This window comes from Lonchura striata, chromosome 36, assembly GCF_046129695.1.
Source record: "Lonchura striata isolate bLonStr1 chromosome 36, bLonStr1.mat, whole genome shotgun sequence".
Taxonomy (NCBI): Eukaryota; Metazoa; Chordata; class Aves; order Passeriformes; family Estrildidae; genus Lonchura; species Lonchura striata.
In genome coordinates, this window is record NC_134638.1 from 3572367 (window position 1) to 3598043 (window position 25677).

Genomic DNA, 25677 nt, shown 5'->3' on the forward strand with positions numbered 1-25677 from the left:
CAAGGCTGTGCTTAAATATTGTAAAAGAAATTCAACAACCCCCTTTGATATTAAAATTGACTCTCCCTGCCCCGAAATTTTGGCAGACCTTGATTTTGGAATTGTCCAAGCTGGGACACTCTCCGAAGCAGTGATGCGTATCGTTTCATCCCGTTGCTGCGCCTCAGCAGAAGTGTCCTGAGTCCCGCACTGTTCTGGTGTCAGTGGAGGTTCCTGCTGCCGTGCAGATGTGACCTTTTTCACCCTGGAGTTTTTCTTATAAGAAACTGGAAAAAAGTCCTGCAATGTCACGGTCCCACCACTGGGTGGCGCAGTGCCTTGACCGGACAAGTTCTGTGCCGCCTGTTGCAATGTTGTGGATGCGCCGCTAGATGGCGCTGCCGCCTGACCAGCTGAGGTGGGAACCGCACTCTGCTCTTCAATCTGCACTTCCGATAAACATTTGAGCATTTCTTCTGACAATTGATTTACATTAGCAAATTCCGCAATATTCCTGATAAACCTTTAAGCATTTCTCCTAACAACTGATTCACGTTTGCGATCCCTGCAATCGGAGAAACTGACTCTTGTTGCAATAATTGTTCTAATTTGGCCATGTCTGAAGCTGACAGGGATTGGCCCTGGGCTTGGGCTGTCTGTTGCCATGGGAATGATGACGGAACCGTGCCCTGAGGAATTTTTACATCCTGGCCACGCCCCGTCCGTGCCTGCATCATCACGGGGGAGAGAACGCTTCTGCTCCAACCCCGGCTATGCTTCGGCCTCGCTCTGCCCCGCACCGCCTCTGATTCAGAGCCACTGTCGTACCCCCCGAGACTGACATAACCACTCTCCTGTTCCCATTCCGGCTTTGGCATCTCCCCAGGGGATGAAGGGCTGAACCTGGAGCAGACAGTGTCTGTGATGAGCTCCAGAGGAGCTGAGCTCAGGGGCTGCTGGCCAAGGCCCAGGCCCAGTGAGCATTTCTCAGCTGGCAGGGTGGCCTGAGAAGGGGAGAGGGGAATGCACCAGACCAGGAACCATGGAACCAAGGGACCATTGTTACACTGTGGGGCCATGTGAGAAGAAGTGACCATTGGGACACTGTGGGGCCTTGTGAGACCAAGGGACCATTGGGACACTGTGGGACCATGTGAGATCAAGAGACCATTGGGATACTGTGAGTCCTCATGGATTCATGGACACCACTGTGACATTGCTGGGCCTCATGGAAGCAAGGGGACCCTAGTGATGCCGTGTGCCTCAGTGGAATGTAGGCATCATTGTGACACTGTGAGGCCCCATCCAACCAAGGCTCCATTGGGACACTGCGAGACCCCACGGAAACAAAGCTCCAGGGTAACACAGAGAGGCTGCCTGTAATCAGTGCTCCATTGTGACCCTGTGGAGCCAAAGGAGAGCGTTGTGACACTGCAAAGCCCCATGGTCCATTGGTCCAAAGGTCCATTGTGACATTGCAGGACTCATGGAACAGAGGAGTCACATGACACTGTGGGGCCTGTGGAACCATGGAGAACATTGTGACACTGCAAGGCCTCAAGGAATCATTAGGACTGTTATATGTCTATAGGATAATTTGTGCAAATAAAATTGTCATCTATTTTATAGTTATGTGCTGTTAAATTATACTCTTATAAGAAGTTTTTAAATTGCACAAGCCAGCAACAGTGATTGCAACACCATGTCGAAGCCACCTGGACAAGAGAGGGAGGACTTTATTTCCAAGCGAACGAAAGTGGCCAGCCCAGAGAGGGATCGTGCATCAAGGTTTTCCGAGAAACACCCGGACCATAAATACACGATAAATATCCGAGACCGAGATAGTCAGAGCCATCAGGGAGGTACATCTCAAATCCGAATTCCGGGACTGCAAACACAGGTGTTCATCACTCTCCGGACACGTATTGTTCAACTTGCCACAGAGAAAAGAACTCCACATGAATACATGCACTCCAAAAAGGAAGAAAAGGGACTCTGGCTCAGGCATGGAAAATGGTATAAAAATGGGTCAGACAGGACGGTCGGTGTGAAGCATAGAGGACCCTCTGCTGCAGCTGTCAAACCTGTGTCTCACCTGGTGGCAATCCCAAGGTTCCACACTGACTTTTTTTTACAGTGGCTTTTTTCCATTTTTCTCAAAATTTATATTTGGTACACTTAATAACTTTTATTAAAATAATAACTAATAACTTGGAGCCTTTCATTTCTAACATGTTTATCACATTTGGTTTCTCATGATAAGCCTATCTACTTCTGCTAATTCTGAGGTGGGGAAAATGAACTGTCATGATTCCCGCTTGCACTAGAGGATTGTGACACGGGCTGACTTTGTGATGCCAGAGTCTTCTGTGCCATCACAGCGCAACTGTATGACATCCCAGAGTGATAGAGCAGCACTGGCTCTGTGACATCACAAGGGGGATTTGTGAGATCCCAGGGTGGGCTGTGACATCCCAGGAGGCAGTGTGACATCTCAGGGGCTCTGTGACCTTACTGGGGAGGTCACTTCAAGCCAGCCCCCACTCACAGCTCCTCCCAGAGAAGTCCAAAGCTGCTGGTGCACAGTGGCATCCCCTGCCCCTCTGGGTCCCCCTGCACCTGGCGCTGCAGCCTCCCCCTGAGGATGTTCGAGGAGATCAAGCCCAGAGCCTGACACGGGGACAGGGGCTCAGGGCCCTCAAAGTTGGAACAGGGAGACAGGGACCCCCTAGCAGCATCCCTGTGCCCCCAGGGCCAGAGCTTGGCCAGGGCTCCTTCACCCTCTTATGAAGGAGGGCTTGAGAGCACTTTAAAAATACCCAGCAGGGGAGTAGCATAAAACAGCTTTAATATTAACTGACAGCACCACAGAGTTCCTTGGCAAGAGTCACTCTGCTCCTGACTGGACACTTCAGGCACACCAAGGAAACAAAGCAACAACAAAACCAAACAAAATCCAGGCAATCAAACCAAAAAGGAGTCAAGAACTGTCCCGGTGTCTGTGTGTCTCTGTGTGTTTGTGTGTGTGTGTGTGTGACGAAAGGACAGTGAGGGCAAGGATAAAAGGAATACAGCCTAAAAGCTAAACAGAGCTGTGGAATAACACTTAACAATATTCAACTTCGCTTATAACTTCTATTAAGCTTCACAAATTAGCAAAAGAACAACTCTTAGCAGCATTTAACTTTGCTTACAGCTTGTGACTTTGTCGCTATAAGACACGTGAAAGCACGACGCGAGCCACCTGCTATTTTCAAGGTAAAGCTAAAAGTTTATTCTCCGACTCCAACTTTTATACTTTCCCAAAGGTGACATTGGATTGGAGAGTGAATGGGCCACCTGTCCAAAGACATTGGACAAAGCACTAGTACATCAAGTTTGTCCAGCCCCATAAAAGATTGTAAACAATATGTTGTTGACAGAAATTGTGTGGGAAGGTTCTCCAACAGAATGGAAACTCAGAAGGCTTTAGAAAATCTTAAGAATCAGGGTGACATGACTTAACCTTACTTCCAGGCCTGACTGGCTCAGCTATCCAAGGCAATCAAAGCCCTCAGAGAGCAGCATTTCTGCCACATTTCCCTGAGCACAGGCACTTCTGTGTGCACACAGACACAAAGAGTCACTACAAGGCACCTGTGAGAAATTCCCCTGAGCAAAGGGAAATGTTCCCTGTGGCGGCTTTGGCATCTCCCCAGGGGATGAAGGGTTGAGCCTGGAGCAGACAGTGTCTGTGATGAGCTCCAGAGGAGCTGAGCCCAGGGGCTGCTGGCCAAGGCCCTGGCCCAGTGAGCATTTCTCAGCTGGCAGGGCGGCCTGAGAAGGGGAAAGGGAAATGCACCAGACCAGGAACCATGGAACCAAGGGACCATTGTTACACTGTGGGGCCATGTGAGAAGAAGTGACCATTGGGACACTGTGGGGCCTTGTGAGACCAAGGGACCATTGGGACACTGTGGGACCATGTGAGATCAAGGGACCATTGGGATACTGTGAGTCCTCATGGATTCATGGACACCACTGTGACATTGCTGGGCCTCATGGAAGCAAGGGGACCCTAGTGACGCCATGTGCCTCAGTGGAATGTAGGCATCATTGTGACACTGTGAGGCCCCATCCAGCCAAGGCACCACTGCGAGACCCCATGGAAACAAAGCTCCAGGGTAACACAGAGAGGCTGCCTGTAATCAGTGCTCCATTGTGACCCTGTGGAGCCAAAGGAGAGCGTTGTGACACTGCAAAGCCCCATGGTCCATTGGTCCAAAGGTCCATTGTGACATTGCAGGACTCATGGAACAGAGGAGTCACATGACACTGTGGGGCCTGTGGAACCATGGAGAACATTGTGACACTGCAAGGCCTCAAGGAATCATTAGGACTGTTATATGTCTATAGGATAATTTGTGCAAATAAAATTGTCGTCTATTTTATAGTTATGTGCTGTTAAATTATACTCTTATAGGAAGTTTTTAAATCGCACAAGCCAGCAACAGCGATTGCAACACCATGTCAAAGCCACCTGGACAAGAGAGGGAGGACTTTATTTACAAGCGAACGAAAGTGGCCAGCCCAGAGAGGGATCATGCATCAAGGTTGTCCGAGAAACACCCGGACGATAAATACACGATAAATATCCGAGACTGAGATAGTCAGAGCCATCAGGGAGGTACATCTCAAATCCGAATTCCGGGACTGCAAACACAGGTGTTCATCACTCTCCGGACACGTATTGTTCAACTTGCCACAGAGAAAAGAACTCCACATGAATACATGCACTTTGAAAAGGAAGAAAGGGGACTCTGGCTCAGGCAAGGAAAATCGTATAGAAATGGGTCAGACAGGACGGTCGGTGTGAAGCATAGAGGACCCTCTGCTGCAGCTGTCCAACCTGTGTCTCACCCGGTGGCAATCCCGGGCTCCACATTGACTTTTTTTTATAGTGGCTTTTTTTCATTTTTCTCAAAGTTTATATTTGGTACACTTAATAACTTTTATTAAATTAAAAATTAATAACTTGGAGCCTTGCATTTCTAACATGTTCATCACATTCGGTTTCTCATGATAAGCCTATCTACTTCTGCTAATTCTGAGATGGGGAAAATGAACTGTCATGATTCCCGCTTGCACTAAAGGATTGTGACACGGGCTGACTTTGTGATGCCAGAGTCTTCTGTGCCATCACAGCGCAACTGTATGACATCCCAGAGTGCTAGAGCAGCACTGGCTCTGTGACATCACAAGGGGGATTTGTGAGATCTCAGGGTGGGCTGTGACATCCCAGGAGGCAGTGTGACATCTCAGGGGCTCTGTGACCTTACTGGGGAGGTCACTTCAAGCCAGCTCCCACTCACAGTTCCTCCCAGAGAAGTCCAAAGCTGCTCGTGCCCGGTGGCATCCCGTGTCCCTCTGGGTCCCCCTGCCCCTGGCGCTGCAGCCTCCCGCTGAGGATGTTCGAGGAGATCAAGCCCAGAGCCTGACACGGGGACAGGGGCTCAGGGCCGTCACAGTTGGAACAGGGAGACAGGGACCCCCTAGCAGCATCCCTGTGCCCCCAGGGCCAGAGCTTGGCCAGGGCTCCTTCACCCTCTTATGAAGGAGGGCTTGAGAGCACTTTAAAAATCCCCAGCAGGGGAGTAGCATAAAACAGCTTTAATATTAACTGACAGCACCACAGAGTTCCTTGGCAAGAGTCACTCTGCTCCTGACTGGACACTTCAGGCACACCAAGGAAACAAAGCAACAACAAAACCAAACAAAATCCAGGCAATCAAACCAAAAAGGAGTCAAGAACTGTCCCGGTGTCTGTGTGTCTCTGTGTGTTTGTGTGTGTGTGTGTGTGACGAAAGGACAGTGAGGGCAAGGATAAAAGGAATACAGCCTAAAAGCTAAAGAGAGCTGTGGAATAACACTTAACAATATTCAACTTCGCTTATAACTTCTATTAAGCTTCACAAATTAGCAAAAGAACAACTCTTAGCAGCATTTAACTTTGCTTACAGCTTGTGACTTTGTCGCTATAAGACACGTGAAAGCACGACGCGAGCCACCTGCTATTTTCAAGGTAAAGCTAAAAGTTTATTCTCTGACTCCAACTTTTATACTTTCCCAAAGGTGACATTGGATTGGAGAGTGAATGGGCCACCTGTCCAAAGACATTGGACAAACCACTAGTACATCAAGTTTGTCCAGCCCCATAAAAGATTGTAAACAATATGTTGTTGACAGAAATTGTGTGGGAAGGTTCTCCAACAGAATGGAAACTCAGAAGGCTTTAGAAAATCTTAAGAATCAGGGTGACATGACTTAACCTTACTTCCAGGCCTGACTGGCTCAGCTATCCAAGGCAATCAAAGTCCTCAGGGAGCAGCATTTCTGCCACATTTCCCTGAGCACAGGCACTCCTGTGTGCACACAGACACAAAGAGTCACTACAAGGCACCTGTGAGAAATTCCCCTGAGCAAAGGGAAATGTTCCCTGTGGCGGCTTTGGCATCTCCCCAGGGGATGAAGGGTTGAGCCTGGAGCAGACAGTGTCTGTGATGAGCTCCAGAGGAGCTGAGCCCAGGGGCTGCTGGCCAACGCCCTGGCCCAGTGAGCATTTCTCAGCTGGCAGGGCGGCCTGAGAAGGGGAAAGGGGAATGCACCAGACCAGGAACCATGGAACCAAGGGACCATTGTTACACTGTGGGGCCATGTGAGAAGAAGTGACCATTGGGACACTGTGGGGCCTTGTGAGACCAAGGGACCATTGGGACACTGTGGGACCATGTGAGATCAAGGGACCATTGGGATACTGTGAGTCCTCATGGATTCATGGACACCACTGTGACATTGCTGGGCCTCATGGAAGCAAGGGGACCTAGTGACACCATGTGCCTCAGTGGAATGTAGGCATCATTGTGACACTGTGAGGCCCCATCCAGCCAAGGCTCCATTGGGACACTGCGAGACCCCACGGAAACAAAGCTCCAGGGTAACACAGAGAGGCTGCCTGTAATCAGTGCTCCATTGTGACCCTGTGGAGCCAAAGGAGAGCGTTGTGACACTGCAAAGCCCCATGGTCCATTGTTCCAAAGGTCCACTGTGACATTGCAGGACTCATGGAACAGAGGAGTCACATGACACTGTGGGGCCTGTGGAACCATGGAGAACATTGTGACACTGCAAGGCCTCAAGGAATCATTAGGACTGTTATATGTCTATAGGATAATTTGTGCAAATAAAATTGTCGTCTATTTTATAGTTATGTGCTGTTAAATTATACTCTTATAGGAAGTTTTTAAATCGCACAAGCCAGCAACAGCGATTGCAACACCATGTGAAAGCCACCTGGACAAGAGAGGGAGGACTTTATTTACAAGCGAACGAAAGTGGCCAGCCCAGAGAGGGATCATGCATCAAGGTTTTCCGAGAAACACCCGGACGATAAATACACGATAAATATCCGAGACCGAGATAGTCAGAGCCATCAGGGAGGTACATCTCAAATCCGAATTCCGGGACTGCAAACACAGGTGTTCATCACTCTCCGGACACGTATTGTTCAACTTGCCACAGAGAAAAGAACTCCACATGAATACATGCACTTTGAAAAGGAAGAAAGGGGACTCTGGCTCAGGCAAGGAAAATCGTATAGAAATGGGTCAGACAGGACGGTCGGTGTGAAGCATAGAGGACCCTCTGCTGCAGCTGTCCAACCTGTGTCTCACCCGGTGGCAATCCCGGGCTCCACATTGACTTTTTTTTATAGTGGCTTTTTTTCATTTTTCTCAAAGTTTATATTTGGTACACTTAATAACTTTTATTAAATTAAAAATTAATAACTTGGAGCCTTGCATTTCTAACATGTTCATCACATTCGGTTTCTCATGATAAGCCTATCTACTTCTGCTAATTCTGAGATGGGGAAAATGAACTGTCATGATTCCCGCTTGCACTAAAGGATTGTGACACGGGCTGACTTTGTGATGCCAGAGTCTTCTGTGCCATCACAGCGCAACTGTATGACATCCCAGAGTGCTAGAGCAGCACTGGCTCTGTGACATCACAAGGGGGATTTGTGAGATCTCAGGGTGGGCTGTGACATCCCAGGAGGCAGTGTGACATCTCAGGGGCTCTGTGACCTTACTGGGGAGGTCACTTCAAGCCAGCTCCCACTCACAGTTCCTCCCAGAGAAGTCCAAAGCTGCTCGTGCCCGGTGGCATCCCGTGTCCCTCTGGGTCCCCCTGCCCCTGGCGCTGCAGCCTCCCGCTGAGGATGTTCGAGGAGATCAAGCCCAGAGCCTGACACGGGGACAGGGGCTCAGGGCTGTCACAGTTGGAACAGGGAGACAGGGACCCCCTAGCAGCATCCCTGTGCCCCCAGGGCCAGAGCTTGGCCAGGGCTCCTTCACCCTCTTATGAAGGAGGGCTTGAGAGCACTTTAAAAATCCCCAGCAGGGGAGTAGCATAAAACAGCTTTAATATTAACTGACAGCACCACAGAGTTCCTTGGCAAGAGTCACTCTGCTCCTGACTGGACACTTCAGGCACACCAAGGAAACAAAGCAACAACAAAACCAAACAAAATCCAGGCAATCAAACCAAAAAGGAGTCAAGAACTGTCCCGGTGTCTGTGTGTCTCTGTGTGTTTGTGTGTGTGTGTGTGTGTGTGTGTGACGAAAGGACAGTGAGGGCAAGGATAAAAGGAATACAGCCTAAAAGCTAAACAGAGCTGTGGAATAACACTTAACAATATTCAACTTCGCTTATAACTTCTATTAAGCTTCACAAATTAGCAAAAGAACAACTCTTAGCAGCATTTAACTTTACTTACAGCTTGTGACTTTGTTGCTATAAGACACGTGAAAGCACGACGCGAGCCACCTGCTACTTGCAAGGTAAAGAGAAAAGTTTATTCTCTGACTCCAACTTTTATACTTTCCCAACGGTGACATTGGATTGGAGAGTGAATGGGCCACCTGTCCAAAGACATTGGACAAAGCAGTAGTACATCAAGTTTGTCCAGCCCCATAAAAGATTGTAAACAATATGTTGTTGACAGAAATTGTGTGGGAAGGTTCTCCAACAGAATGTAAACTCAGAAGGTTTTAGAAAATCTTAAGAATCAGGGTGACATGACTTAACCTTACTTCCAGGCCTGACTGGCTCAGCTATCCAAGGCAATCAAAGCCCTCAGAGAGCAGCATTTGTGCCACCTTTCCCTGAGCACAGGCACTCCTGTGTGCACACAGACACAGAGAGTCACTACAAGGCACCTGTGATAAATTCCCCTGGGCAAAGGGAAATGTTGCCTTTGGAGGCTTTGGCATCTCCCCAGGGGATGAAGGGTTGAGCCTGGAGCAGACAGTGTCTGCGATGAGCTCCAGAGGAGCTGAGCCCAGGGGCTGCTGGCCAAGGCCCTGGCCCAGTGAGCATTTCTCAGCTGGCAGGGCGGCCTGAGAAGGGGAGAGGGGAATGCACCAGACCAAGAATCATGGAACCAAGGGACCATTGTTACACTGTGGGGCCATGTGAGAAGAAGTGACCATTGGGACACTGTGGGGCTTTGTGAGACCAAGGGACAATTGGGACATTGTGGGACCATGTGAGATCAAGAGACCATTGGGACACTGTGGGACCATGTGAGATCAAGGGACCATTGGGATACTGTGAGTCCTCATGGATTCATGGACACCACTGTGACATTGCTGGGCCTCATGGAAGCAAGGGGACCTAGTGACGCCATGTGCCTCAGTGGAATGTAGGCATCATTGTGACACTGTGAGGCCCCATCCAGCCAAGGCTCCATTGGGACACTGCGAGACCCCACGGAAACAAAGCTCCAGGGTAACACAGAGAGGCTGCCTGTAATCAGTGCTCCATTGTGACCCTGTGGAGCCAAAGGAGACCGTTGTGACACTGCAAAGCCCCATGGTCCATTGGTCCAAAGGTCCACTGTGACATTGCAGGACTCATGGAACAGAGGAGTCACATGACACTGTGGGGTCTGTGGAACCATGGAGAACATTGTGACACTGCAAGGCCTCATGGAATCATTAGGACTGTTATACGTCAGTAAGAAAAATTGTCATCTATTTTATAGTTATGTGCTGTTAAATTATACTCTTATCGGGAGTTTTTAAATCGCACAAGTCAGCAACAGCGATTGCAACACCATGTCAAAGCCACCTGGACAAGAGAGGGAGGACTTTATTTACAAGCAAATGAAAGTGGCCAGCCCGGAGGGGGATCATGCATCAAGGTTGTCCGAGAAACACCTGGACGATAAATACACGATAAATATCCGAGACCGAGATAGTCAGAGCCATCAGGGATGTACATCTCAAATCCGAATTCCGGGACTGCAAACACAGGTGTTCATCACTCTCCGGACATGTCTTGTTCAACTTGCCACAGAGAAAAGAACTCCACATGAATACATGCACTCCAAAAAGGAAGAAAAGGGACTCTGGCTCAGGCAAGGAAAATTGTATAAAAATGGGTCAGACAGGACGGTCGGTGTGAAGCATAGAGGACCCTCTGCTGCAGCTGTCAAACCTGTGTCTCACCCGGTGGCAATCCCGGGCTCCACGCTGACTTTTTTTTATAGTGGCATTTTTTCATTTTTCTCAAAATTTATATTTGGTACTCTTAATAACTTTTTTTAAAATAATAACTAATAACTTGGAGCCTTGCATTTATAACATGTTTATCACATTCGGTTTCTCATGATAAGCCTATCTACTTCTGCTAATTCTGAGACGGGGAAAATGAACTGTCATGATTCCCGCTTGCACTAGAGGATTGTGACACGGGCTGACTTTGTGATGCCAGAGTCTTCTGTGCCATCACAGCGCAACTGTATGACATCCCAGAGTGATAGAGCAGCACTGGCTCTGTGACATCACAAGGGGGATTTGTGAGATCCCAGGGTGGGCTGTGACATCACAGGAGGCAGTGTGACATCTCAGGGGCTCTGTGACCTTACTGGGGAGGTCACTTCAAGCCAGCTCCCACTCACAGTTCCTCCCAGAGAAGTCCAAAGCTGCTGGTGCACAGTGGCATCCCGTGTCCCTCTGGGTCCCCCTGCCCCTGGCGCTGCAGCCTCCCGCTGAGGATGTTCGAGGAGATCAAGCCCAGAGCCTGACACGGGGACAGGGGCTCAGGGCCGTCACAGTTGGAAAAGGGAGACAGGGACCCCCTAGCAGCATCCCTGTGCCCCCAGGGCCAGAGCTTGGCCAGGGCTCCTTCACCCTCTTATGAAGGAGGGCTTGAGAGCACTTTAAAAATCCCCAGCAGGGGAGTAGCATAAAACAGCTTTAATATTAAGTGACAGCACCACAGAGTTCCTTGGCAAGAGTCACTCTGCTCCTGACTGGACACTTCAGGCACACCAAGGAAACAAAGCAAAAACAAAACCAAACATAATCCAGGCAATCAACCCCAAAATTAGTCAAGAACTGTCCCAGTGTCTGTGTGTCTTGTTTGGACAAGACAGGAGTCTGTGAAGTAGGGCAAAAGCCTCCTGTGCAATGGAGAAGGTAAACCCCTTCCCTCCGAATTTCCAGGATTTTTAAATTTAAAAGCTTTCAGGCAAAGATATGGGAATGGGAGTAAGAATTCTTTGCTAGGAGAAACTAAAGAACAATTTTAAAAGGCAAATGCAATTGGTACAAACAAAACTAGTGATAAATTCTACAACCTTTCACTCTGAGGATTCGGGGTGTTGGTAGCAGTCCAGTTGTAATTACAGCTGCTCCTCTTCAGTGGCTGATGAATTGCAGCTGAAATGGTGATCTTTAGAATGGTACAGTTTTCTCTGAAGATCTGGTGGCAGTTGGGCCGGTCTTCCTCTGCGCGGGGGCCACCTCCGAGCTCCGCCGCCGCTGCCTCACCGCGCTCCGGCCGCTTCTCTCGGGAGTCCTGCCGAAGGAGCTGCTTCTCTGGGAATCTCTCAAAGAGAGAGAGCTGCTCTGTCTCCCCAAAAGGTACCACTTTATACAATAACAGAGTGCTTGGCTTCCCCCTCTGGGTGGAGCATCTCACAATGGGATGGTGTTATGTTACCAGCCCTGCAGTGATTCAGTCAATGGCCCATTAACAAACCATTACCTCTTCGTAGCAAACCATTGTTCTTGGAAGAGATAACAAACCTGCCCAACCTCCAACAGATGGCAAATAGAATACAAGCTTATCTTACAAACCAGGACATTATCCACCCCTTATTCTATTTCCATCTGCACACAATGAAATCTTACACCCAGTTCTCACTTAAGACTAAGTTTCCCTGTGGTACACAACGGGTCTCACCATCTTTCTGCATTACCCACCAAGTGTAACCAGGTCCTTGAGCAAAGACAACCCCACGAATGGGTTGGCCTTTGCCTGAGGTGGGATTAATCTAAACAGATTTCCCTAAAATACCTTTCATATCTACTACAGGGACCTTATCTCCATCTACTGTGTGTAAGGGTTCTGACTGGGCAGGGCCAGCTCGACTGACAGACCCTCGGGTGTTGACCATCCAGGTTGCTTTTGCCAGGTTAATTTCCCAGTTTCTAAATGTTCCCCCACCAAGTGCCTTTAGGGTAGTCTTAAGGAGTCCGTTGCACCGTTCAACTTTGCCGGCAGCTGGAGCATGATAAGGAATATGACATATCCATTCGATACCATGTTCTCTGGCCCAGGTGTTGATAAGGCTGTTCTTGAAACGGGTGCCGTTGTCAGACTCAATTCTCTCAGGTGTGCCGTGTCTCCACAGGACTTGCTTTTCCAAGCCTAAGATGGTGTTCCAGGCAGTGGCATGAGGTACAGGGAAAGTCTCCAGCCATCTAGTGGTGGCTTCCACCATGGTCAGCACGTAGCGCTTGCCTTGGCGTGTCTGGGGCAGTGTGATGTAGTCAATCTGCCAGGCCTCCCCATACTTGTACTTGGACCACCACCCACTATACCATAGGGGCTTCACTCTCTTGGCCTGTTTGATGGCAGCACACGTCTCACAGTCATGGATAACCTGAGAAACACTGTCCATGGTTAGAGCCACCCCTCGGTCTCGTGCCCACTTGTAGGTGGCATCTCTGCCCTGATGACCTGAGGCATTGAGCCAGGAACAACTCCCCCTTACGATGCCAATCTAAGTCTATGACACCTCTATTGCTGCTGCCTGATCTACCTGCTCGTTGTTTCGGTGCTCCTCATTAGCCCAACTTTTGGGAACATGGGCATCTACATGATGGACTTTCACCATTAGCTTTTCCACCCGAGAGGCAATGTCTTTCCATATATCAGCAGCCCAGATTGGCTTTCCTCTACGTTGCCAGTTGGCCTTCCTCCACCTTCCCAGCCAGCCCCACAGAGCATTGGCCACCATCCACGAATCAGTATAAAGGTAGAGCTTTGGCCACTTCTCCTTTTCAGCAATGTCTAGAGCCAGCTGAACGGCCTTGAGTTCAGCGAGTTGGCTTGATCCAACTTCTCCTTCAGTAGCTTGTGCAACTTGGCGTGTGGGGCTCCATACGGCTGCTTTCCATTTCCGGTTCATCCCTACAATGCGACAGGAACCATCAGTGAAAAGAGCGTAGCAGGACTCCTCTGCTGGTAGTTGGTTGTATGGTGGAGCTTCTTCAGCCCTTGCCACTTGTACCTGCTCCTCATCATCAGTGAGACCAAAGTTTTCACCTTCTGGCCAGTTTGTAATTATCTCCAAAATCCCAGGGCGATTCAGGTTTCCAATACAGGCACGCTGAGTGATGAGGGCAATCCATTTTCTCCATGTGGCGTCAGTGGCATGGTGGGTAGTAAGAACCTTTCCTTTAAACATCCACCCCAGCACTGGTGGTCGGGGTGCCAGGAGGAGTTGTGTTTCTGTGCCAATTACCTCCGAGGCGGCTTGGACTCCTTCAAAGGCAGCCAAGATTTCCTTCTCTGTGGGAGTGTAGTTGGCTTTAGACCCTCTGTAACTTCGGCTCCAGAATCCCAGTGGTCGGCCTCGAGTCTCCCCGGGCACTTTCTGCCAAAGGCTCCAGGACAACCCATGGTTCCCGGCTGCAGAGTAGAGCACGTTCTTGACCTCTGGTCCCGTTCTGACTGGGCCAAGGGCTACAGCATGAGTGATCTCCTGCTTGACCTGGGTGAAGGCTTGTTGCTGCTCAGGGCCCCAGTGGAAATCATTCTTCTTTCGGGTAACCAGATAAAGAGGGCTCACGATCTGGCTATACTCGGGAATGTGCGTTCTCCAGAAACCTATGGCACCTAGGAAAGCTTGTGTTTCCTTTTTGCTGGTTGGTGGGGACATAGCTGTGATCTTGTTGATGACCTCAGTGGGAATCTGGCACCGTCCATCCTGCCATTTCACTCCCAGGAACTGGATCTCTCGGGCAGGTCCCTTGACTTTGCTCTTCTTGATGGCGAAGCCAGCTTCTAGTAGTATCTGGATGATCCTCTCACCTTTCTCAAACACTTCTGCCGCTGTGCTCCCCCACACAATGATGTCATCAATCTATTGCAGGTGTTCTGGAGCCTCACCCTTTTATAGTGCAGTCTGGATCAGTCCATGGCAGATGGTGGGGCTGTGTTTCCACACCTGGGGCAGTCGGTTCCAGGTGTACTGCACACCCCTCCAGGTGAAAGCAAACTGAGGCCTGCATTCTGCTGCCAGAAGAATGGAAAAAAATGCATTAGCAATATCAATGGTGGCATACCACTTTGCTGCCTTGGACTCCAGCTCGTACTGGAGTTCCAGCATATCCGGTACAGCAGCGCTCAGTGGCGGAGTCACTTCATTTAAGCCACGATAGTCCACAGTCAATCTCCATTCTTTTTCAGATTTGCACACAGGCCAGATGGGGCTGTTGAAGGGTGAGTGGGTTTTGCTGACCACCCCTTGGCTCTCCAACTCCCGAATCATTTTGTGGGTGGAGATCACGCCATCTCGATCCATCCGATACTGCTGGCGGTGCACTGTCGAGATCGCAATTGGCACGCGTTGTTCTTCCACCCTTAGCAGTCCTACTGCAGAGGGGTTTTCTGACAGTCCAGGCAAGGTGTTCAATTGCTTAATGTCTTCTGCCTCTACAGCGGCTATTCCAAAAGCCCACCTGAGTCCCTTTGGGTCTTTGTAATAGCCGTTCCGGAGGAAGTCTATGCCTAGGATACACGGAGCATCTGGGCCAGTCACTATAGGATGTTTCTTCCACTCCTTCCCAGTCAGTCTCACCTCGGCTTCCACCAGAGTCAATTGTTGTGATCCCCCTGTCACACCAGCAATGGAAACAGGCTCTGCCCCCACATGTCCCGATGGTATCAGAGTACACTGTGCACCAGTATCAACTAAAGCATCATATCTTTGTGGCTCTGATGTGCCAGGCCATCGGATCCACACTGTCCAGAAGATCCGGTTTTCCCGTGCCTCTCCCTGGCTAGAGACAGGGCCCCTCTAACACTGGTTATTATTCCTTTCTTGGGCATACATACTAGAGGTCCCTTCAAGGGGGTCTGACAGATCGTACCCACAAGCTTGGTCACGGGAGGTTGAGGCTACCTTTACTTTGTTGGAACTCCCCCAGTTAGAGTTTCCCTCCTTGAGTTGACGGACCCGTGCTGCCAGGACAGAAGTGGGTTTCCCATCCCACCTCCCCATGTCTTCCCCATGGTCACGCAGGAAGAACCACCCTCTCTCTCTAGCTGGGGATTGTTGGGCACTGATTCTGGGGCCTGTGACTCTCACGGGTTCCTTATCTCCTCCCTCATCTCCTCTTTAAACTCCTTAATCACAGCTGAGATATGAGCCTGCATTGGGCCATTAATCATACTCTCATAATTCCTAAGTTTGTTGGCAACAGAGCCCACTGTCTCCCGGTGAGCGTCAGCACTGATTGTTGCAATGAAAGTGGTGTATTGAGATGGCCCAAGATTTGCTAGACTCCACAGCATTTGTCCTGTACACCTGACCGTGTCGGGGTTATTATTGTGTCGTCCATCCCTCCCAAAGAGTACCTCCAATACTGAACTTCCCTCAGCTGTTGGATCCCTTCCTCGAGGGTCTTCCAGCGCATTCTATGATGGTGCTCCTGCATTCTCTCCCTGTGGACAAACCTCTCCCTGACAATCATTAAGAGCCGCTCCCAGAGAGAAAGGGACCCTGGTTCCATTACAAAAATCTGATTTATACCCGAGTCCTGGGTCAAGGGTCCCAAGTTCCTTGCCTCACCACCATCCAGCTGCACGCCTGTACCCATAAGATCCCAAACCCAGAGTAGCCAGGTAGCATAAGCCTCATGCCCTCGTCGCACAATGTCTTTATGCAGATTACGAAGACTTTCGTACGTCAGGGACTCGGTGATGATAGCAATCTCTGGGTCCCCTGTGGGTTGTGAGGTTCCTCCATTCGTGTCCCTATCTGCAGGGTGCTCTGCTTTCACCTTAGACTTCCTTGTTTCTACTGGGGCAACTGCTGCTGACCGTGTCTGCCTTTGTGGTTCAGCTGGAACCTGAACAGTTGTAACATCTGTGGGTTCCACAGCTGTACTATTAGACTATCCCTCCTCAAAGCAAAGGGCCGGTTTCTCACCAGCTGGGGAAATGCACTCCTTCAGCATCTCTTGTATCTCCTTAACCAGAACCCTCACCCAATCTGGGTGGTTCATTTCTGAGGTGGACTGTGGGGCAGGGTCAGGCTCTGGAGCAGCAGCATCTCGAGTCTCTGGGGCAGTGTCAGGTTCTGCAGGAGCATACCTAGCCTCTGGTGTAGGTGTGAGGGTAGTTATCCAGGTTAATCTTCCCTTATCTCTGAGTGCTAAATATAACAGGACTATCAGCAACACCGCCCATTGTATGGTATCATTAGCACTTAGAAAGGATCTTAACCCTTTGAGAACTGGTGGAGCAGACCCAAAAAGATGGTTAAAAGGTTGGGAGAAAGTTTCCCCAGGTGCTATTTCCTTGCAGTAGGTACCGTTATTAAAGTAACCCCAAAAACATACAGTTAGTGTGTGATAGCTATGAATCCATGTACCTGCCTTCCAGAGGAAATTAAAGATCCATGAATTCCTCACCCAATTAACCCAGAAGCCAAACTTGATAACAGACACAGTAGCCTTAGTTATAGGACCCATTTTTAGATAGGGGTCTGCAAATGGGAAAAGTATAGCTATGATCACATGCCACCCAAACCAAGGTAAACTAGACCACAAGGTGATGCTTAAGATGTTTTTACACACAACAAAAAACCAAATTACTTAAGAACTGTTAATACTTTTTCCCTCTCAATGCCCTCGTGCCCCACATTGATGCGCCAAAATCTGTCTTGGTTCGACAAGACAGGAGTCTGTGAAAGAGGGCAAAGCCTCCTGTGCAATGGAGAACGGCAAACCCCCCTCCCTCTGAATTACCAGGATCTTTAAATTAAAAGGCTCTCAGGCAAATATATGGGAATGGGAGTAACAATTCTTTACTAGGAGAAAACCAGATAAGAATTTAAAAAGGCAAATGCAATCGGTACAAAAAAAACTAGTGAAAAAGTCCAGAACCTGAGTATTCGGGGTGTTGGTATCACTCCGGTCGAAATGATAGCTGCTCCTTTGCAGTGGCTGATGAAATGCAGCTGAAGTGGTGATCTTTAGAAAGGGTATAGTTTTCTCTGAAGATCTGGTGGCAGTTGGGCCGGTCTTCCTCTGCGCCGGGGATGCCTCTGAGCCCCGCTGCCGCTGCCTCACCGCGCTCCAGCCGCTTCTCTGGGAGTCTCGCCGAAGGAGCTGCTTCTCTGGGAATCCCGCAAAGAGAGAGCTGCTTCGTCTCCCCAAAAGCTACCCCTTTATACAATAAAAGAGTGCTTGGCTTCCCCCTCTGGGTGGAACATCTCACAATGGGATGGTGTTACGTTACCAGCCCTGCACTGAATCAGTAAATGGACCATTAAAAACCATTACCTCTTCTAGCACACCATTGTTCTTGAGAGATAACAAACCTGCCCAACTTCCAACAGATGGCAAATAGAATAAAAGCATATCTTACAACCCACCCAGGACAATTTATCATCCGGCTGTTTCTCGGACAACCTTGATGCATGATCCCTCTCTGGGCTGGCCACATTCGTTCGCTTGTAAATAAAGTCCTCCCTCTCTTGTCCAGGTGGCTTTGACATGGTGTTGCAATCGCTGTTGCTGGCTTGTGCGATTTAAAACCTTCCTATAAGAGTATAATTTAACAGCACATAACTATAAAAGAGACGACAATTTTATTTGCACTAATTATCCTATAGACATATAACAGTCCTAATGATTCCTTGAGGCCTTGCAGTGTCACAATGTTCTCCATGGTTCCACAGGCCCCACAGTGTCATGTGACTCCTCTGTTCCATGAGTCCTGCAATGTCACAATGGACCTTTGGACCAATGGACCATGGGGCTTTGCAGTGTCACAACGCTCTCCTTTGGCTCCACAGTGTCACAATGGAGCACTGATTACAGGCAGCCTCTCTGTGTTACCCTGGAGCTTTGTTTCCGTGGGGTCTCGCAGTGTCCCAATGGAGCCTTGGTTGGATGGGGCCTCACAGTGTCACAATGATGCCTACATTCCACTGAGGCACATGGCGTCACTAGGGTCCCCTTGCTTCCATGAGGCCCAGCAATGTCACAGTGGTGTCCATGAATCCATGAGGACTCACAGTATCCCAATGGTCTCTTGATCTCACATGGTCCCACAGTGTCCCAATGGTCACTTCTTCTCACAAGGCCCCACAGTGTAACAATGGTCCCTTGGTTCCATGGTTCCTGGTCTGGTGCATTCCCCTTTCCCCTTCTCAGGCCGCCCTGCCAGCTGAGAAATGCTCACTGGGCCTGGGCCTTTGCCAGCAGCCCCTGGGCTCAGCTCCTCTGGAGCTCATCAAAGACACTGTCTGCTCCAGGCTCAACCCTTCATTTCCTGGGGAGATGCCAAAGCCTCCACAGGGAGCATTTCCCTTTGCCCAGGGGAATTTCTCACAGGTGCCTTGTAGTGACTCTTTGTGTCTGTGTGCACACAGGAGTGCCTGTGATCAGGGAAATGTGGCAGAAATGCTGCTCTCTGAGGACTTTGATTGCCTTGGATAGCTGAGCCAGTCAGGCCTGTAAGTAAGGTTAAGTCATGTCACCCTGATTCTTAAGATTTTCTAAAGCCTTCTGAGTTTCCATTCTGTTGGAGAACCTTCCCACACAATTTCTGTCAACAACATATTGTTTACAATCTTTTATGGGGCTGGACAAACTTGATGTACTAGTGCTTTGTCCAATGTCTTTGGACAGGTGGTCCATTCACTCTCCAATCCAATGTCACCTTTGGGAAAGTATAAAAGTTGGAGTCAGAGAATAAACTTTTAGCTTTACCTTGAAAATAGCAGGTGGCTCGCGTCGTGCTTTCACGTGTCTTATAGCGACAAAGTCACAAGCTGTAAGCAAAGTTAAATGCTGCTAAGAGTTGTTCTTTTGCTAATTTGTGAAGCTTAATAGAAGTTATAAGCGAAGTTGAATATTGTTAAGTGTTATTCCACAGCTCTCTTTAGCTTTTAGGCTGTATTCCTTTTATCCTTGCCCTCACTGTCCTTTTGTCACACACACACACACACACACACACACACACACACACACACAGACACACACAAACACAGACACACACAAACACACAGAGACACACAGACACCGGGACAGTTCTTGACCCATTTTTGGTTTGATTGCCTGGATTTTGTTTGGTTTTGTTGTTGCTTTGTTTCCTTGGTGTGCCTGAAGTGTCCAGTCAGGAGCAGAGTGACTCTTGCCAAGGAACTCTGTGGTGCTGTCACTTAATATTAAAGCTGTTTTATGCTACTCTCCTGATGAAGAGAGCCTGACAGAGGAATGGTTGAACGACAAGGGACACGACACTGTAAAATTAATCCAAATAGGGAGGGCTACGTGACTGCTGCAAAGTTCGCATGGCCCTGAAGAGTAGATTGTGTGCAGAAAGCAGGATATTGAAACTGCTTGGTATGTAGAAGTAGATAGAGAAGAACAAAGGGGTACTAAGCTGTTCCAACTGCAAGGCCAGCTGGACAGGCACGTATCGATCATAAAGATACTTTTAAGATAATAGTACAAGTCACATAGCAACCAATCATGAGCTTGGCTTTTGCAATATGTATGAGCTAATTAACGAACATATATAAACTGTGTAATCTGTCACAATAAACTGAGACTTGATGATCATGATATCATGAGTCTTGTCTCCTGCGGCATTCCCTCTAACAACTGGCGCCCGAAAGCAGGGACCTGATCCGAGCCTAAGGCGAGAGAGGTGCTGCGTTGGAGTTCGGGTCCTGCAGCTGGAAGGACGGCGAAAGAGCCGAAACGCTCTGCTCCGCACCCTGAGTGACCGCAGCGGCGAGCTCAGCCGATACGTGCTGCCGAAGCCTGAAGGAGCCAGCAACGGTACCGATGTAATCATGGAAAGGCAAGCAGCATATGATTTATTTAGTGCTTCTCTTAGAAAAAGGCAGATTAGGGGGATTGACTTAGATAAGGATCTCCCTTCGCTATTGCATCATGCTGAGTCTTACGGCTTTTTCGTTAACCCCCATAGTGTTCATAAACTTTCAGAATGGAGAAGATATAGGGATAAGTTGTGGGAATTAGTGTTAGATGAGGATAAACCGGACAAGAAAATGAGTAAACTTTGGAGAGTGGTTGATAACGAATTGCTAATGTGTCAGGCAGAAAAGAGGGCAGTGGAAGCGATACGGACAGCTCTGGAGAAAAATAAGGAATGTAAACCCTCGCTTCTCTCCAGTGAGCCAAACCCTCCGGTTCTCACAAATTTTCCCATTCCCATCTCTGCTTCTGAAATGCCTGTACCTCCCATAGACACTAGTAGCATTGAGGTGCTGGAAATTGAGATCCAAATTGCTTTATAGCAACGGGACTGGGATCCCAAATTCACTTTTTGTGAACGGGAATCAGGTAGAACGGAGCAGGCGTGGGGCCAGACAGAGCGGGGCCGGCCAGCACCGAGCCGGAGGCGAGCCCGGGGCGGAGCGGACATCAGCCGAGAGACGGAAGGCTCCTTGTTGCCGAGCAGCAGCGCAAGGGGGGAGAGGGGCGTTCCTGGGGCTCAGTCGCGCTGGAGCCGGAGCAGGCGGGGCGCGGCCGTGGCGGGGGTGTCTCTTCTCCCATCCACAAGGTGACACAACAAGGACGGGAGCGAGGCGGCGCCGCCCCTCATCTCCCCGCAGCGCCCAGCAATGGCGGCGGAGATGGCGGCACAGTCCTGGTTGCCATGGCAGCGACAACGCCGAGAGCAGCAGCGCCGCCGGTGGCGGGATCGCAACACTACAGCAAAAATTTCAACAGCATCTTCCCAATTTCTTACAAGAGTCAGAAGACGTAATGAAAAAGTACAGCAGTACCGAGTGTTTTCCAAGATACCAAGAAGGATGAACATTATGTGAATCAATGTTATTTCAAATATGATATAGATAAAAATCACTGTATAAAGATAGAAATGTTAGTAATGATTTAATTACCAAAAATGTCTCTGAAAACAAAGAGTTGAGAAAATGTCATCTGATGGAATTTTAGTATTGAGTTTGTAATCTCTGTCTTTGGGTTTTTATAGATAATAATATAAGTAATAGTGATTTTTAAGTTTTATAGATAATACGATAAATAGTGATTGTTAAGTTTTTGTAAGTAATGATAAGTAGTGATTGTTACTAATGTTATATGAGTGCTTTAAAAGGATTGTCTTAAACTATTTTAAACATTTCTTGTTAATAGGTTGATCATAAAATGTGAGTTGTCTGATTTTTGTGATAAGAATTATTATTAAGGTATTAAGGTATTAAGGTGTTGTTATAGTATTTACAGTCAGTTTTCATATGTTTTATTGTCTCTTTAGGTGATTGATTACAAGATATTTTTTCAGGATCCTGTGTTTTTGATTTTTTAACTACTCATGTGTTTTCTTTATCCAATCTTTTATGCAGCTGCAATTCATCTTCCTTTAAAAATTCATTGTCCAAATTTTAATTCAAAATTTCAGACTTCAAATTTTCAGATTTCTGAAGAAAGGGTTTGTTGTATTTAGAGAATTTTTGTCTTGAAAGAGATTTTAAACAGGTTCAATTATTTAATAGTTTGATAAATTTTTAATAATAAGATTTTTTACTTATAACTGTTATTTCTAGGACTTTTGTTTTATAATGTGTTAAAACATATCCTCCAATTAGAGTTTGAGCTCTGGCCAAGCTCTGGCTCTACGTGGATGGTGTGATTGACCCAGGTGTTTTCTGCATCAAAAAGTATTCAAGTCCTTTTGGCTTGACAATTTGACCATATAGGGCAGCTGAGCCTCAAAAGGAGTTTTGGAGAAACATGATCCGGACATGTTTTATCCAAATCTCTGTTGTTTTAAGGTTTATCAGCTGCTTCAGACTCTGGGATGACAATTTGATAGTGTAGCACTTGGTAACTGTGATTTTATATGTAATATTAATTGTGTATGCATTGTTTTGTTCTTGATGTTTTTTCATGTTTATAACAAAGATGTTGATATTTCCATTTCTTCATGCAAATTTTAGGAAACAGAATTGAGAGAGGACCCTCCAGTCCCTGTGGGGAGTGTTGAGTTTGTTTGTGTTTTAGCAGGTGCAGAATCTGGATAGATTTCATTGAAGAATGTTAAACTTATCAATTTCAAGAGAACACTAATCTCTCCACAAGTAAATCAGAGGATGCACAGCAAAAGTGGATTGTGCAAAGATTTGTGTTTCACCCACAGAAGATTGTAGACTTTGGGTTTTTTCATAAGTGTGTTTTTAATTATGTTATAGATTTTTTTACTAAGTTTTAATGAGTTTTAGTAATGCCTGTGATTTTTCTGTTCATTTTACCATTGCTTTTCAATGGCAAAAGAAAAAGAGGGACAATCAATTAGATAATCAGAAGCATAACATTAAGTTTATCATAAATATAGTTTGTATTTAGAATTAAGTTTGTTCCTTTCATGTTAAACAGAACAATCAAAAATATGAGAAATATGAAGTGGGGTGCACTTCTGTAATACTAACCTCATTTTTCACCCCACGAGTTGCTTCAGTGCAAGCTCTCACACAATTAAAAATCCTAGCCTACTGGACAGAAAAATAAATTAATATTCCATCTAAAATGTTAAGTGAGCTTGCCACAAATATAGGTAGTATCTGTCATGCAGTTCTACAAAACAGAGCAGCTGCCACTAATTTACTTCTTCTAGCCCAAGGTCATAGTTATGAAGAATTTGAAGGAATGTGCTGTATGAACTTATCTGATCACTCTACATCCATCCACAACCAAATACGAAAATTGACCAAGCTAACTCAACAGTTAAAGGTAGAGGATAGATTAGGTTTAAAAAGATAGCTAAAAGGATTAGAGATCGGACCATAGTTAAGAGACATTATCAAATACGGCATAATAGTTCTAAGCATAATTGTGATGCTTTTGCTTGTTTTGCCCTGTGTGTTTACTTGCTTGCAAGGCTTGATGCAGCAGCTTTTGCAGAAAATGCTGAATGCACACCTTCTTGTACAAAAGGAAAACGGGGGAGATGAAGAGAGCCTGACAGAGGAATGGTTGAACGACAAGGGACATGATATTGTAAAATTAGTCCAAATAGGGAGGGCTACGTGACTGCTGCAAAATTCGCATGGCCCTGAAGAGTAGATGGTGTGCAGAAAGCAGGATATTGAAACTGCTTGGTATGTAGAAGTAGATAGAGAAGAACAAAGGAGTACTAAGCTGTTCTAACTGCAAGGCCAGCTGGACAGGCATGTATCGATCACACAGATACTTTTAAGATAATAGTACAAGTCACATAGCAACCAATCATGAGCTTGGCTTTTGCAATATGTATGAGCTAATTAACGAACATATATAAACTGTGTAATCTGTCACAATAAACTGAGACTTGATGATCATGATATCATGAGTCTTGTCTCCCGCGGCATCCCTCCAACACCCATGTCCCCAAAAGTCGGGCTAATGAGCACCACCAAAACAATGAGCAGGTAGATCAGGCAGCAGCAATAGAGGTGTCAAAGATAGACTTAGACTGGCACCATAAGGGGGAGTTGTCCCTGGCTCGATGGGCCCATGATACCTCAGGTCATCAGGGCAGAGATGCCACCTACAAGTGGGCACAAGACTGAGGGGTGGCTCTAACCATGGACAGTGTTTCTCAGGTGATCCATGACTGTGAGACGTGCGCTGCCATCAAACAGGCCATGAGAGTGAAGCCCCTGTGGTATGGTGGGCGGTGGTCCAAGTACAAGTATGGGGAGGCCTGGCAGATTGACTACATCACACTGCCCCAGACACGCCAAGGCAAGCGCTACGTGCTGACCATGGTAGAAGCCACCACTGGATGGTTGGAAAGCTACCCTGTGTCTCATGCTATAGCCCGTAACACCATCCTGGGCCTTGAGAAGCAGGTCCTTTGGAGGCATGGTACCCCTGAGAGGATTGAGTCAGACCATGGGACTCATTTCAAGAACAGCCTTATCAACACCTGGGCTAGGGAACATGGCATTGAGTGGGCGTACCACATCCCAAACCATGCACCAGCTGCAGGCAAAGTGGAGAGGTACAATGGACTGTTAAAAACAACCTTAAAAGCTTTGGGTGGGGGTTCTTTCAAAAATTGGGAGCAGCATTTAGCAAAGGCCACCTGGTTAGTTAACAGCCGAGGTTCCACCAATTGAGCAGGTCCTGCCCAGTCTGAGCCCCTGAATATAGTAGATGGAGATAAAGTCCCAGTGACACATGTCAGAGGTTTGTTAGGGAAATCAGTGTGGATCAATTCTGCCTCAAGTACAGACAAACCCATTTGTGGGATTGTCTTTGCTCAGGGACCAGGTTGTACATGGTGGATAATGCAGAGAGATGGAGCAACACGATGTGTACCTCAGGGGGATCTGACTGTGGGGTGAGACTCGTGCAAATATCACTATTTGCTGGATTTTACTGCCAGTGTCTGTACACGAAAACACACAGACATGAGACAGAAGGAAATGTGTAAGGCTCAAAGGTTTGAGCAAGTGAAATAGAAGGAAATGTGTATGAGTAAGTGAAAGATGGAAGTTTTTACTTGATGGAGTTTTTACATGATGTTGAAGATATGGAGGTAAGGGGTGGAATGTCCAAGGGTGACATTATGGTGTTTGTATCTCCAATCGTGTGTTCTGTTTATGTTTGATATTCTGTTCTGTGCTCTCAGAACTGACTCAGAAAGTGAAGGTTTGTTTTGCCTTGTTATCGGACGGCTCACCTGCCCCCATGGTCTGCTGTCTAGAAGAGGCCAGTGTTGACTGACTTGCTTTCTTTTGCTTGCTGGCTTTTGCTTGCTTTGCTTTGCTTTTTTGCTTGCTTTTCCTTTTGCCTTTGCATTTTAAATTAATTTAGCTAAGCAGTCCAATTCTTTCCCTGGACTGTTTCTTTTCCCTTTCCCTTTCCCTTTCCCTTTCCCTTTCCCTTTCCCTTTCCCTTTCCCTTTCCCTTTCCCTTTCCCTTTCCCTTTCCCTTTCCCTTTCCCTTTCCCTTTCCCTTTCCCTTTCCCTTTCCCTTTCCCTTTCCCTTTCCCTTTCCCTTTCCCTTTCCCTTTCCCTTTCCCTTTCCCTTTCCCTTTCCCTTTCCCTTTCCCTTTCCCTTTCCCTTTCCCTTTCCTGAATGTCACTCC